The sequence below is a fragment of the Rana temporaria genome, chromosome 7 (assembly GCF_905171775.1).
Source record: "Rana temporaria chromosome 7, aRanTem1.1, whole genome shotgun sequence".
Lineage (NCBI taxonomy): Eukaryota > Metazoa > Chordata > Amphibia > Anura > Ranidae > Rana > Rana temporaria.
Window position 1 is genome coordinate 8089975 of NC_053495.1, and position 15233 is coordinate 8105207.

The following is a 15233-nucleotide window of genomic DNA, read 5'->3' on the forward strand; positions in this document are numbered from 1 at the left end:
GTTCCCTGTGACAGGATATTTTGGGGGCAGCTACTATGCCCATCAATTGTGAAAATCAAATGCAGCCACTATGCCATCAAATGCAGCCACTATGCCATCAAATGCAGCCACTATGCCATCAAATGCAGCCACTGTGCCATCAAAAACGCAGCTACTATACCCATCAGTTGCTGGCAGCGTACCCGTCAATTGCTGCCACTGTGCCCATCAATTGCCGCTACTGTGAAAATCAAATGCAGCCACTATGCCATCAAATGCAGCCACTGTGCCATCAAATGCAGCCACGGTGCCATCAAATGCAGCCACGGTGCCATCAAATGCAGCCACTATGCCATCAAATGCAGCCACTATGCCATCAAATGCAGCCACTATACCATCAAATGCAGCCACTATGCCATCAAATGCAGCCACTATACCATCGAATGCAGCCACTGTGCCATCAAATGCAGCCACTATGCCATCAAATGCAGCCACTATGCCATCAAATGCAGCCACTGTGCCATCAAATGCAGCCACTATGCCATCAAATGCAGCCACTATGCCATCAAATGCAGCCACTATACCATCAAATGCAGCCACTGTGCCATCAAATGCAGCCACTATGCCATCAAATGCAGCCACTATGCCATCAAATGCAGCCACTATGCCATCAAATGCAGCCACTATGCCATCAAATGCAGCCACTGTGCCATCAAAAACGCAGCTACTGTACCCATCAGTTGCTGGCAGCGTACCCGTCAATTGCTGCCACTGAGCCCATCAATTGCTGCCACTGTGCTCATCAATTGCTGCCAGTGTGCTTATCAATTGCTGCCAGTGTGCCCCATCAATTGCTGCCAGTGTGCCCCATCAATTGCTGGCAGTGTGCCCCATCAATTGCTGGCAGTGTGGATTTATGTGAAGGAATTATGGCAACTAACACTTCTCTGTTTAGTATCACTTTAAATAGATATTTGTGATGATTATCTCTCTCTCTCAGCTGTGGGTGCTGCTGGGTGAAAAGGCTGACTGCAGACAGAGCACTAAAAAAGGTACAAGAGCTGCCTCTCTACCCTGAGGAACCCATTAGGGCCAGGGGTGTCCAACTCAATTTCATCGCGGGCCGCATCAGCATTATGATGGCCCTCAAAAGGGCCGGTTGTATCTGTAAGATTAGATGTCCAGCGCATCCCCTCCCCTTAGATTAGATGTCAAGAGCCACCCCACCATCAGAAGTTGAGTCCCCCACTCTCCCTTACATCACAGTGCACCCCCCTTTTCTTATGCTGCTGCTGGGAAGAAGCTGGGTGCATTGCTTGAAAGCAGAAAGTAAGGGTCTGGAGGAGGACCAGAGGAGGGCTGGAGCTCTCCTGCAGCTGCAGGAGAGGTGCGAGGGCCAGATGAAATGGCCTGGAGGGCCGGATTTGGCCCGCGGGCCTTGTGTTAGGGGGCTCCTTGTTAGTGAGCAGCTGACTACGATGTGGTTTTCTGCTGACAGTTCAGCCTGTCACCCTTACTATGTATATATATATCTACTGTATACATAAAATGCAAAGGACACAAACGATCAACCTTGAAGGACGCGCCATTAATCACTAAACTTTATTGACCAGAATCCATTTGACAATTAATCAATAAATAGATCCGAAAAGCGTACAAATAGAGCTTCTAACCTTGAGGAAGAAGAAGAAGAAGAAGCTTTAAATAGTAATGAAAAAACAAAATGCAGCGCAGCGTAACACAGGATGAAATACTGGGGTAGATTCAGTAAAGAATTACGCCGGCGTATCCATAGATACGCCGCGTAATTCAAACGCTACGCCGGCGTATCTATTTTCTGTATTCAGAAAGCTCGATACGCCGACTGTAGCCTAAGATACGACTGGCATAAGTCTCTTACGCCGTCGTATCTTAGGGTGCAATCTGCCGCTGGCCGCTAGGTGGCGTTCCCGTAGTTGTCAGCGTAGAGTATGCAAATTGCATACTTACGCCGATTCACAAACGTACGCGCGCCCGGCGGTCGTGTTTTACGTCGTTTGCGTTCGTCGCTTTCGTCGTAAGGCTGCTCCTGCTATTAGGAGGCGCAGCCAATGGTAAGTATGGACGTCGTTCCCGCGTCGCGATTTTCGAGATTTACGTCGTTTGAGTAAGTGGATCGTGAATGGCGCTGGACGCCATTTACGTTCACGTCGAAGCAAATGACGTCCTTGCGACATCATTTACCGCAATGCACGTCGGGAAATTTTCCCGACGGAGCATGCGCAGTACGTTCGGCGCGGGAACGCGCCTAATTTAAATGATCCACGCCCCCTACGGGATCATTTAAATTACGCGCGCTTACGCCGGGCCCCTTTTACGATACGCCGCCGCAAATTACGGAGCAAATGCTTCGTGAATGCAGCGTAGCTCCAGTAATTTACGGAGGCATAGCGTAAAAACGATACGCTGCGCCGCCGTATCAGTGCGCACAGCTACCTGAATCTACCCCAGTATCTCTAGTAGTATACACGGTACATACGGTGTACATTCCTCTGTAGTATACATTGTACGGTGTACATTCCCCTGTAGTATACATTGTACGGTGTACATTCCTCTGTAGTATACATTGTACGGTGTACATTCCTCTGTAGTATACATTGTACGGTGTACATTCCTCTGTAGTATACATTATACGGTGTACATTCTCTGTAGTATACATTGTACGGTGTACATTCCTCTGTAGTATACATTGTACGGTGTACATTCTCTGTAGTATACATTGTACGGTGTACATTCCCCTGTAGTATACATTGTACGGTGTACATTCCTCTGTAGTATACATTGTACGGTGTACATTCCTCTGTAGTATACATTATACGGTGTACATTCCTCTGTAGTATACATTGTACGGTGTACATTCTCTGTAGTATACATTGTACGGTGTACATTCCTCTGTAGTATACATTGTACGGTGTACATTCCTCTGTAGTATACATTGTACGGTGTACATTCCTCTGTAGTATACATTGTACGGTGTATATTCTCTGTAGTATACATTGTACGGTGTACATTCCTCTGTAGTATACATTGTACGGTGTACATTCTCTGTAGTATACATTGTACGGTGTACATTCCTCTGTAGTATACATTGTACGGTGTACATTCCTCTGTAGTATACATTGTACGGTGTACATTCCTCTGTAGTATACATTGTACGGTGTACATTCCTCTGTAGTATACATTGTACGGTGTACATTCTCTGTAGTATACATTGTACGGTGTACATTCCTCTGTAGTATACATTGTACGGTGTACATTCCTCTGTAGTATACATTGTACGGTGTACATTCCTCTGTAGTATACATTGTACGGTGTACATTCTCTGTAGTATACATTGTACATTCCTCTGTAGTATACATTGTACGGTGTACATTCTCTGTAGTATACATTGTATGGTGTACATTCTCTGTAGTATACATTGTACGGTGTACATTCCTCTGTAGTATACATTGTACGGTGTACATTCTCTGTAGTATACATTGTATGGTGTACATTCTCTGTAGTATACATTGTACGGTGTACATTCCTCTGTAGTATACATTGTACGGTGTACATTCCTCTGTAGTATACATTGTACGGTGTACATTCCTCTGTAGTATACATTGTACGGTGTACATTCCTCTATAGTATACATTGTACGGTGTACATTCCTCTGTAGTATACATTGTACGGTGTACATTCCTCTGTAGTATACATTGTACGGTGTACATTCCTCTGTAGTATACATTGTACGGTGTACATTCCTCTGTAGTATACATTGTACGGTGTACATTCTCTGTAGTATACATTGTACGGTGTACATTCTCTGTAGTATACATTGTACGGTGTACATTCCTCTGTAGTATACATTGTACGGTGTACATTCCTCTGTAGTATACATTGTACGGTGTACATTCCCCTGTAGTATACATTGTACGGTGTACATTCCTCTGTAGTATACATTGTACGGTGTACATTCCTCTGTAGTATACATTGTACGGTGTACATTCTCTGTAGTATACATTGTACGGTGTACATTCCTCTGTAGTATACATTGTACGGTGTACATTCCTCTGTAGTATACATTGTACGGTGTACATTCCTCTGTAGTATACATTGTACGGTGTACATTCCTCTGTAGTATACATTGTACGGTGTACATTCCTCTGTAGTATACATTGTACGGTGTACATTCTCTGTAGTATACATTGTACGGTGTACATTCTCTGTAGTATACATTGTACGGTGTACATTCCTCTGTAGTATACATTGTACGGTGTACATTCCTCTGTAGTATACATTGTACGGTGTACATTCCTCTGTAGTATACATTGTACGGTGTACATTCTCTGTAGTATACATTGTACATTCCTCTGTAGTATACATTGTACGGTGTACATTCTCTGTAGTATACATTGTACGGTGTACATTCTCTGTAGTATACATTGTACGGTGTACATTCCTCTGTAGTATACATTGTACGGTGTACATTCCTCTGTAGTATACATTGTACGGTGTACATTCCTCTATAGTATACATTGTACGGTGTACATTCCTCTGTAGTATACATTGTACGGTGTACATTCCTCTGTAGTATACATTGTACGGTGTACATTCCTCTGTAGTATACATTGTACGGTGTACATTCTCTGTAGTATACATTGTACGGTGTACATTCCTCTGTAGTATACATTGTACGGTGTACATTCCTCTGTAGTATACATTGTACGGTGTACATTCCCCTGTAGTATACATTGTACGGTGTACATTCCTCTGTAGTATACATTGTACGGTGTACATTCCTCTGTAGTATACATTGTACGGTGTACATTCCTCTGTAGTATACATTGTACGGTGTACATTCTCTGTAGTATACATTGTACGGTGTACATTCTCTGTAGTATACATTGTACGGTGTACATTCCTCTGTAGTATACATTGTACGGTGTACATTCCTCTGTAGTATACATTGTACGGTGTACATTCCTCTATAGTATACATTGTACGGTGTACATTCCTCTGTAGTATACATTGTACGGTGTATATTCCTCTGTAGTATACATTGTACGGTGTACATTCCTCTGTAGTATACATTGTACGGTGTACATTCCTCTATAGTATACATTGTACGGTGTACATTCCTCTGTAGTATACATTGTACGGTGTACATTCCTCTGTAGTATACATTGTACGGTGTACATTCCTCTGTAGTATACATTGTACGGTGTACATTCCCCTGTAGTATACATTGTACGTGTACATTCCTCTGTAGTATACATTGTACGATGTACATTCCCCTGTAGTATACATTGTACGGTGTACATTCCTCTGTAGTATACATTGTACGGTGTACATTCTCTGTAGTATACATTGTACGGTGTACATTCCTCTGTAGTATACATTGTACGGTGTACATTCCTCTGTAGTATACATTGTACGGTGTACATTCCTCTGTAGTATACATTGTACGGTGTACATTCCTCTGTAGTATACATTGTACGGTGTACATTCCTCTGTAGTATACATTGTACGGTGTACATTCCTCTGTAGTATACATTGTACGGTGTACATTCCTCTGTAGTATACATTGTACGGTGTACATTCCTCTGTAGTATACATTGTACGGTGTACATTCCTCTGTAGTATACATTGTACGGTGTACATTCCTCTGTAGTATACATTGTACGGTGTACATTCTCTGTAGTATACATTGTACGGTGTACATTCCTCTGTAGTATACATTGTACGGTGTACATTCTCTGTAGTATACATTGTACGGTGTACATTCCTCTGTAGTATACATTGTACGGTGTACATTCCTCTGTAGTATACATTGTACGGTGTACATTTCTCTGTAGTATACATTGTATGGTGTACATTCCTCTGTAGTATACATTGTACGGTGTACATTCCTCTGTAGTATACATTGTACGGTGTACATTCCTCTGTAGTATACATTGTACGGTGTACATTCTCTGTAGTATACATTGTATGGTGTACATTCCTCTGTAGTATACATTGTACGGTGTACATTCCTCTGTAGTATACATTGTACGGTGTACATTCCTCTGTAGTATACATTGTACGGTGTACATTCCTCTGTAGTATACATTGTACGGTGTACATTCCTCTGTAGTATACATTGTACGGTGTACATTCTCTGTAGTATACATTGTATGGTGTACATTCTCTGTAGTATACATTGTACGGTGTACATTCCTCTGTAGTATACATTGCACGGTGTACATTCCTCTGTAGTATACATTGCACGGTGTACATTCCTCTGTAGTATACATTGTACGGTGTACATTCCTCTGTAGTATACATTGTACGGTGTACATTCCTCTGTAGTATACATTGTACGGTGTACATTCCTCTGTAGTATACATTGTACGGTGTACATTCCTCTGTAGTATACATTGTACGGTGTACATTCTCTGTAGTATACATTGTACGGTGTACATTCTCTGTAGTATACATTGTACGGTGTACATTCTCTGTAGTATACATTGTACGGTGTACATTCCTCTGTAGTATACATTGTACGGTGTACATTCTCTGTAGTATACATTGTATGGTGTACATTCCTCTGTAGTATACATTGTACGGTGTACATTCCTCTGTAGTATACATTGTACGGTGTACATTCCTCTGTAGTATACATTGTACGGTGTACATTCCTCTGTAGTATACATTGTACGGTGTACATTCCTCTGTAGTATACATTGTACGGTGTACATCCTCTGTAGTATACATTGTACGGTGTACATCCTCTGTAGTATACATTGTACGGTGTACATTCCTCTGTAGTATACATTGTACGGTGTACATTCCTCTGTAGTATACATTGTACGGTGTACATTCCTCTGTAGTATACATTGTACGGTGTACATTCTCTGTAGTATACATTGTACGGTGTACATTCTCTGTAGTATACATTGTACGGTGTACATTCCCCTGTAGTATACATTGTACGGTGTACATTCCTCTGTAGTATACATTGTACGGTGTACATTCCCCTGTAGTATACATTGTACGGTGTACATTCCTCTGTAGTATACATTGTACGGTGTACATTCTCTGTAGTATACATTGTACGGTGTACATTCTCTGTAGTATACATTGTACGGTGTACATTCTCTGTAGTATACATTGTACGGTGTACATTCCTCTGTAGTATACATTGTACGGTGTACATTCCCCTGTAATATACATTGTACGGTGTACATTCCTCTGTAGTATACATTGTACGGTGTACATTCCTCTGTAGTATACATTGTACGGTGTACATTCCTCTGTAGTATACATTGTACGGTGTACATTCCTCTGTAGTATACATTGTACGGTGTACATTCCTCTGTAGTATACATTGTACGGTGTACATTCCTCTGTAGTATACATTGTACGGTGTACATTCCTCTGTAGTATACATTGTACGGTGTACATTCCTCTGTAGTATACATTGTACGGTGTACATTCCTCTGTAGTATACATTGTACGGTGTACATTCTCTGTAGTATACATTGTACGGTGTACATTCCTCTGTAGTATACATTGTACGGTGTACATTCCTCTGTAGTATACATTGTACAGTGTACATTCCTCTGTAGTATACATTGTACGGTGTACATTCCTCTGTAGTATACATTGTACGGTGTACATTCTCTGTAGTATACATTGTACGGTGTACATTTCTCTGTAGTATACATTGTACGGTGTACATTCCTCTGTAGTATACATTGTACGGTGTACATTCCTCTGTAGTATACATTGTACGGTGTACATTCTCTGTAGTATACATTGTACGGTGTACATTCTCTGTAGTATACATTGTACGGTGTACATTCTCTGTAGTATACATTGTACGGTGTACATTCCTCTGTAGTATACATTGTACGGTGTACATTCTCTGTAGTATACATTGTACGGTGTACATTCCTCTGTAGTATACATTGTACGGTGTACATTCCTCTGTAGTATACATTGTACGGTGTACATTCCTCTGTAGTATACATTGTACGGTGTACATTCCTCTGTAGTATACATTGTACGGTGTACATTCCTCTGTAGTATACATTGTACGGTGTACATTCCTCTGTAGTATACATTGTACGGTGTACATTCTCTGTAGTATACATTGTACGGTGTACATTCCTCTGTAGTATACATTGTACGGTGTACATTCTCTGTAGTATACATTGTACGGTGTACATTCCTCTGTAGTATACATTGTACGGTGTACATTCCTCTGTAGTATACATTGTACGGTGTACATTCTCTGTAGTATACATTGTACAGTGTACATTCCTCTGTAGTATACATTGTACGGTGTACATTCCTCTGTAGTATACATTGTACGGTGTACATTCCTCTGTAGTATACATTGTACGGTGTACATTTCTCTGTAGTATACATTGTATGGTGTACATTCCTCTGTAGTATACATTGTACGGTGTACATTCCTCTGTAGTATACATTGTACGGTGTACATTCCTCTGTAGTATACATTGTACGGTGTACATTCTCTGTAGTATACATTGTACGGTGTACATTCTCTGTAGTATACATTGTACGGTGTACATTCCTCTGTAGTATACATTGTACGGTGTACATTCCTCTGTAGTATACATTGTACGGTGTACATTCCTCTGTAGTATACATTGTACGGTGTACATTCCTCTGTAGTATACATTGTACGGTGTACATTCTCTGTAGTATACATTGTACGGTGTACATTCCTCTGTAGTATACATTGTACGGTGTACATTCCTCTGTAGTATACATTGTACAGTGTACATTCCTCTGTAGTATACATTGTATGGTGTACATTCCTCTGTAGTATACATTGTACGGTGTACATTCTCTGTAGTATACATTGTATGGTGTACATTCCTCTGTAGTATACATTGTACGGTGTACATTCCTCTGTAGTATACATTGTACGGTGTACATTCCTCTGTAGTATACATTGTACGGTGTACATTCCTCTGTAGTATACATTGTACGGTGTACATTCCTCTGTAGTATACATTGTACGGTGTACATTCCTCTGTAGTATACATTGTACGGTGTACATTCCTCTGTAGTATACATTGTACGGTGTATATTCCTCTGTAGTATACATTGTACGGTGTACATTCCTCTGTAGTATACATTGTACGGTGTACATTCCTCTGTAGTATACATTGTACGGTGTACATTCTCTGTAGTATACATTGTACGGTGTACATTCCTCTGTAGTATACATTGTACGGTGTACATTCCTCTGTAGTATACATTGTACGGTGTACATTCTCTGTAGTATACATTGTACGGTGTACATTCCTCTGTAGTATACATTGTACGGTGTACATTCCTCTGTAGTATACATTGTACGGTGTACATTCTCTGTAGTATACATTGTACGGTGTACATTCCTCTGTAGTATACATTGTACGGTGTATATTCCTCTGTAGTATACATTGTACGGTGTATATTCCTCTGTAGTATACATTGTACGGTGTACATTCCTCTGTAGTATACATTGTACGGTGTACATTCTCCTGTAGTATACATTGTACGGTGTACATTCCCCTGTAGTATACATTGTACGGTGTACATTCTCTGTAGTATACATTGTACGGTGTACATTCCTCTGTAGTATACATTGTACGGTGTACATTCCTCTGTAGTATACATTGTACGGTGTACATTCTCTGTAGTATACATTGTACGGTGTACATTCTCTGTAGTATACATTGTACGGTGTACATTCCTCTGTAGTATACATTGTACGGTGTACATTCCTCTGTAGTATACATTGTACGGTGTACATTCTCTGTAGTATACATTGTACGGTGTACATTCCTCTGTAGTATACATTGTACGGTGTACATTCTCTGTAGTATACATTGTACGGTGTACATTCCTCTGTAGTATACATTGTACGGTGTACATTCCTCTGTAGTATACATTGTACGGTGTACATTCCTCTGTAGTATACATTGTACGGTGTACATTCTCTGTAGTATACATTGTACGGTGTACATTCCTCTGTAGTATACATTGTACGGTGTACATTCCTCTGTAGTATACATTGTACAGTGTACATTCCCTGTAGTATACATTGTACGGTGTACATTCCCCTGTAATATACATTGTACGGTGTACATTCCTCTGTAGTATACATTGTACGGTGTACATTCCTCTGTAGTATACATTGTACAGTGTACATTCCTTTGTAGTATACATTGTACGGTGTACATTCTCTGTAGTATACATTGTACGGTGTACATTCCTCTGTAGTATACAGTGTACGGTGTACATTCCCCTGTAGTATACATTGTACGGTGTACATTCTCTGTTGTATACATTGTACGGTGTACATCCTCTGTAGTATACATTGTACGGTGTACATTCCTCTGTAGTATACAGTGTACGGTGTACATTCCCCTGTAGTATACATTGTACGGTGTACATTCTCTGTAGTATACATTGTACGGTGTACATTCTCTGTAGTATACATTGTACGGTGTATATTCCTCTGTAGTATACATTGTACGTGTACATTCCCCTGTAGTATACATTGTACGGTGTACATTCCCCTGTAGTATACATTGTACGGTGTACATTCCTCTGTAGTATACATTGTACGGTGTACATTCTCTGTAGTATACATTGTACGGTGTACATTCTCTGTAGTATACATTGTACGGTGTACATTCTCTGTAGTATACATTGTACGGTGTACATTCCTCTGTAGTATACATTGTACGGTGTACATTCCTCTGTAGTATACATTATACGGTGTACATTCCTCTGTAGTATACATTGTACGGTGTACATTCCCCTGTAGTATACATTGTACGGTGTACATTCTCTGTAGTATACATTGTACGGTGTACATTCCTCTGTAGTATACATTGTACGGTGTACATTCTCTGTAGTATACATTGTACGGTGTACATTCCCTCTGTAGTATACATTGTACGGTGTACATTCTCTGTAGTATACATTGTACGGTGTACATTCCTCTGTAGTATACATTGTACGGTGTACATTCTCTGTAGTATACATTGTACGGTGTACATTCCTCTGTAGTATACATTGTACGGTGTACATTCCTCTGTAGTATACATTGTACGGTGTACATTCCTCTGTAGTATACATTGTACGGTGTACATTCTCTGTAGTATACATTGTACGGTGTACATTCCTCTGTAGTATACATTGCACGGTGTACATTCCTCTGTAGTATACATTGTACGGTGTACATTCTCTGTAGTATACATTGTACGGTGTACATTCCTCTGTAGTATACATTGTACGGTGTACATTCTCTGTAGTATACATTGTACATTCCTCTGTAGTATACATTGTACGGTGTACATTCTCTGTAGTATACATTGTACAGTGTACATTCCTCTGTAGTATACATTGTACGGTGTACATTCCTCTGTAGTATACATTGTACGGTGTACATTCTCTGTAGTATACATTGTACGGTGTACATTCTCTGTAGTATACATTGTACGGTGTACATTCCTCTGTAGTATACATTGTACGGTGTACATTCCTCTGTAGTATACATTGTACGGTGTACATTCCCCTGTAGTATACATTGTACGGTGTACATTCCTCTGTAGTATACATTGTACGGTGTACATTCCTCTGTAGTATACATTATACGGTGTACATTCCTCTGTAGTATACGATGTACATTTTCTGTACACAGCGGTGGTAGAAGCACGCAGTAGTGCGCGCCGCTCTCACGCAGCACACCCCCCCCCCCCCATCCCTCCGATTCTCTCACATCAGTAATTCTCAGGAAATTATTTTCTTTTTCTATTTTTATCATCGGCGTTGCTCTGCACTCATGTGGGCTGTAATTTCCCCCGGAGCCCAAGGCTGGCGCTGGTGACTGCGACTCCAATACAGGAGAGAAAACCCCCATTTTATATTCCTCCCCACCCAACATTGGAGGGGGGAGGGGGGGGGGGGGCAGATTTATAGACGGACAGAGACCAGCACAATGACGGGGGGGGGGGGGGGGGGGCGAAGGGTTGGTGACGACATTCTCGGGACGAACCTCCAGCAGGATGAATCAAACGATATCTGGAATGATGCGACGCTTTATTCCTGATAAAACCGACCTCGGTACTTTCATTTATAGTGCACAACGCCGAGTCTTTAAAGTGGAAGTACACGCCATCGGAGCACCGTGATAGGTCATTCATTTTTATTATTCACAGCAAACTCCCCCCCCCCCCCCACCCATCTATCCAGGTCTCCATGCTTTATTATGCTGAAAAATCACCTTGAACCCCCCCCCCCTCCCCCTAGCGTTTCTGGCTGCGGCCATCTTGAGTAAGGGCAGATGATTCATGTAGCATTTGCTTCCTTGAATCGATGTGCCCTTAGTTTAGGCATGTAGGCAAGTGAGTGTGCTTAGCTGAGAAAACCCCTCCTCCATAGCCCCCAACTGTCCCTGATTTTGAGGGACTGTCCTGGATTTTGAGGGACTGCCCCTGATTACGAGGGACTGTCCTGGATTTTGAGGGACTGTCCCTGTTTTTCGATGAACTTCCCTGACTTTGATGGACTGTCCCTGATTTCGATGGACTGCCCCTGATTTCGAGGGACTGCCCCGGATTTCGATGGACTGTCCCTGATTTTGATGAACTGCCCCTGATTTCGAGGGACTGCCCCGGATTTTGATAGACTGCCCCGGATTTTGATGAACTGTCCCTGATTTTGATGGACTGCCCCGGATTTTGATAGACTGCCCCGGATTTCGAGGGACTGTCCCTGATTTTGATGGACTGGCCCTGATTTGGAACAAAGTCACTCCTCACTTTGGTCTGATCTATATAGTTGTATATAAAATGCACTATTGATTTTGCACTATTGATTTTGGACTGCCCCGGATTTTGATGGACTGTCCCTGATTTTGATGGACTGTCCCTGATTTTGAGGGCCTGCCCCTGATTACGAGGGACTGCCCCTGATTACGAGGGACTGCCCCTGATTACGAGGGACTGCCCCTGATTACGAGGGACTGCCCCTGATTACGAGGGACTGTAGGTAATTTTGAGGGACTGTCCTGGATTTTGAGGGACTGTCCATGTTTTTCGATGAACTTCCCTGACTTTGATGGACTGTCCCTGATTTCGATGGACTGCCCCGGATTTCGATGGACTGTCGCTGATTTTGATGGACTGTCCCTGATTTTGATGGACTGGCCCTGATTTGGAACAAAGTCCCTCCTCATTTTGGTCTGATCTATATAGTTGTATATAAAATGCACTATTGATTTTGGACTGCCCCGGATTTTGATGGACTGTCCCTGATTTTGATGAACTGTCCCTGATTTTGATGGATTGTCCCGGATTTCGAGCGACTGACCCTGATTTCGATGGACTGGCCCTGATTTGGAACAAAGTCCCTCTGTCCCTCCTCATTTGTCCCTCATTTTGTTCTGATCTATATAGTTGTATATAAAATGCACTACTGATTTTGAGGGACCATCCCTGATTACGAGGGACCTTCCCGGATTTCGAGTTACTGTCCCGGATTTCGAGTTACTGTCCCTGATTTCGAGGGACTGTCCATGATTTAGATGGCTGCCTCGTCCACCCCTCTCTTGCTTATTGCCTAGACATGTTGATTGTCAAGTTGTCTTTGGTTACCTATTTTAGTGACTGAATCTGGCCTCCCCTCTGCTTTGACCTTACGCTGGTATTGTGTATGGCATGTCCAGGGGCGGACTGACCATTGAGACACTCGGCACTGCCCGAGGGCCCCATGCCACTAGGGGGCCCCATCACGGTTGCCAGGCTCAGTAAAATCAGGGACAGCATGTAAAAATCTGTGTTTTTTTTAGATCTGTCCCTGATATGTCCAAAACCGACATGCTTTTGATGTGAAAATCCCAAGATTTTAGCTGCCCCGCCTCTGCACTGCCTCCTGTCGTGGTGGCCATCTGTAAGCCCAGGGGGTCCCATAGTCTTCTATTGCCCGGGGGCCCCATGAGTTCTCAGTCTGCTCCTGGCATGTCCTCCCTCTCCTGTGCACCATAACAACACTGTACACCGATCAGCCATAACATTATGACCACTGACAGGTGAAGCGAATAGCATTGATTGTCTTGTTACAATAGCATCTGATAGTCGGTGGGATATATTAGGCAGCAACGAAAAACATGTTGTCCCTGAAGTTAAAGCGGTTCTCCACCCTAAAGTGGAGTCCCGCTGATCGGAACCCTCCCCCCCTCCGGTGTCACATTTGACACCTTTCAGGGGGAGGGGGGTGCAGACACCTGTCTAAAGACAGGTATTTGCACCCACTTCCGGCCACACGCTACGGGCAAAAGACGGGTTTTTCTGACTTCCCGTCTGTCGCCCGTTGTGTGCTGGGAACACTCGGCTCCCAGCACACAGCGTGTGAGCCAATCGGCGGGCGCAGCGCGACTCGCTCATGCGCCGTAGGGAACCGGGCAGTGAAGCCGCAGCGCTTCACTTCCTGGTTCCCTCAGCGTGGATGGCGGGGGGAGCAGCAGAGAGACGAGCGATCGCTCGTGCTCTGCTGCGATCAGCGCTGGACTCCAGGACAGGTAAGTGTCCTTATATTAAAAGTCAGCAGCTGCAGTATTTGTAGCTGCTGGGTTTTAATATTTTTTCCCCGTGGCACATCCGCTTTAATGTGTTGAAAGCAGAAAAAACGTTCATTCCAGTTCTTTGTGTATGGGGGTTGCGTAGCTGCAGACCGGTCAGGGTGTCCATGCTGACCCGTGTCCACCGCCAAAAGCTCCTACAATGGGCACGTGAGCTTCAGAACTGGACCACAGAGCAATGGAAGAAGGTGGCCTGGTCTGCTGAATCACGTTTTCTATTACATTATGTGGTTGGCCCGGTCTGTGTGTGTCACTTACCTGGGGAAGAGATGACACCAAAATGCAGTATGTGAAGAAGGCAACTTACAGGTTTCACCTCAAAACTTACAGGCCTCACCTCACAACTTACAGGCCTCACCTCACAACTTACAGACCTCACCTCACAACTTACAGGCCTCCCCTCACAACTTACAGGCCTCACCTCACAACTTACAGACCTCACTTCACAACTTACAGGCCTCACCTCACAACTTACAGGCCTCACCTCACAACTTACAGGCCTCACCTCACCTCACAACTTACAGACCTCACCTCACAACTTACAGGCCTCACCTCACAACTTACAGGCCTCACCTCACAACTTACA

At 42.9% G+C, this 15233-nt stretch overlaps 1 protein-coding gene across 11 annotated transcripts in view; it reads right to left on the minus strand.

Moving 5' to 3' along the window:
* ATP2B2 (ATPase plasma membrane Ca2+ transporting 2) overlaps positions 1 to 15233 on the minus strand; it is a 226662-nt gene that overhangs the window by 135550 nt on the left and 75879 nt on the right. The window lies entirely within an intron of this gene.